Source organism: Salmo salar, chromosome ssa14 (assembly GCF_905237065.1).
Source record: "Salmo salar chromosome ssa14, Ssal_v3.1, whole genome shotgun sequence".
Classification (NCBI taxonomy): Eukaryota; Metazoa; Chordata; class Actinopteri; order Salmoniformes; family Salmonidae; genus Salmo; species Salmo salar.
This window is the reverse complement of record NC_059455.1, coordinates 4,671,485-4,673,681: the sequence shown is the minus strand read 5'-3', so window position 1 is coordinate 4,673,681 and position 2,197 is coordinate 4,671,485.

Sequence of the window (2,197 nt, the reverse complement as noted above, 5' to 3'; positions counted from 1 at the left end):
GAAATACTAAACAGAAATAAAACCACCCACAAAACCCAAAGGAAAACAGGCTACCTAAGTATGGCTCCCAATCAGCGACAACGATGTACAGCTGTCTCTGATTGAGAGCCATACCAGGCCAAAACAAAGAAATACAAAACATAGAAAAAAGGACATAGAACGCCCACCCTAGTCACACCCTAGCCTAACCAAAATAGAGAATAAAACCCTCTCTATGGCCAGGGCGTGACAGGAGGATTGTGAGAGAAGCAACAAAAGAATCACTGTGAAAGAATTGCAGGCCTTGGTGTCGCCAGGTTTAAAAAAGCAGCATCAGACACCACCTCCACAACCACAGGATCTTTGGAAGGGTTGCCAGAAGAAAGCCCTTAATGACCCCAAGACACAGACGGAAGTGCTTGGAGTTTGCCAAACGTCATTTAAATTATGATTGGAAGAAGGTCCTCTGGTCAGATGAGACCAGAATGGAACGTTTTGGTCAGATACAGCATCGGCATGTTTGGCGTCGAAACAGAGATGCATACAAGGAGAGGCACCTCATACTCACGGTGAAATATGGTGGTGGGTTAGTGATGTTTTGGGGTTGTTTTAATTCCAGAGGTCCAGAGGTACTGGTTAAGATTGATGGCATAAAGAATTCCACCAAGTATCAGGCAATTTTGGCTGACAATCTGGTTGCCTCTGCCAGAAGGCTGGGACTTGGCCGTATATGGACTTTCCAACAAGACAATGACCCAAAACATACCTCAAGATGCACACAGAAATGGTTCTGTGACAACAAAATCAATGTTCTGCCATGGCCGTCTCAGACGCCGGGCCTCCGTCCAATCGAAAACCTGTGGGCTGAGTTGAAGAGGGCAGTTGATAAGCGCAAACCCAAGAATGTGAAGGATCTTGAAAGGATCTGCATAGAGGAATGGTCCAAAATCCCTACAAATGTGTTCCTTAACCTTGTCAAACATTACAGGAAAATACCATGCAGTTATCCTTGCCAGAGGTGGTTGCACTAAGTACTAAATGAGGAGTGCCAATAATTATGAAACCTTGATTTTGGTGAAATGTATTAAATAATTGTATGTTTTTGGTGGGTTCCATTGAAACATTAATAAAGTACAGTATTTCTCACATGTTGGTATTTTGAGTTTATCTCTATAATTATATTTTTTATATTTTTTTAAGTATTGTTTGTGCATTGCCAGTCAGGGGTGCCAGTAATTTTGGAGCCCACTGTACGTTATATACATAGTCTTAGCAAGCGCTTTGGCAGCAATCTAAGCTTTTTTTGCTATAATATTTAGCTAGCTAGGTTTGCAAATGTTAGCCTAGCTAGCTAGCATGAAGTGTAGGCGGTATAAAAACATCTGTATAAACACCTCTGGCTTAGTTTAGAAGAAAGACTGACGAATATTTTTTACCAGAGAATTACTTTTGAATTACTTTTGATATACCGTAGCAAAGATTTGTATAATTAGCTCCTTGTTCTATCTGCGCCTGTAGTGTACAGCAGCTGCCATTTCTGCAGTAGCAAAAAATGGAAACCGGTCATCTCCCCAGAAATTAACCCCCCCCCCCGCCCCGCCACGAGAGAGATTGGCTCATTGGGAGATACAATTCCACTGAAACGCTACACTCAACTTCAAAATAACATTTCATCATCTGGAGAATACTCGCTCTCATGCACCAACTTTCCTGACAAATGTCATCATCTTGGCAACATTGAACCAATGTTAGACCACACCCCTCTCATATCTCTGCTGTGTGTCTCTCCCTCTTCTTCTGTCTCCCTTACTCTCCCCCTTTCTCTCTTTTGCATTGATCCTCCATATCGCCAGATGTTATAGCTTGTGTTGTCAATGGCTCTATTGGTCTGTGTAACCGTGTGTTGTTATTTATGTCAATGTGGTCTGTAAATTTTGATTTCTTTTGAACTCGAGGCAAATTTGTGAATAAGACCAATAAAGTGGATTCGGCTGAACTCTAACACTTTGACAACTCCAAGTTCACCATAATAAAAATGTATATAATTTGTCTGACTCTTAAGGATATAATACATTCAATTCCACATCCTTGGGTCAGGGTCAAGGAGTAAAGGCTACCTTGTTGGCACTAGGACCCAGCAAAAAATAATGACATGTGGGAAGCCATGTAAGTCAGTACTGGAGAACTTGCAGCAGAGAATGGAAAATGATTCAGAGAG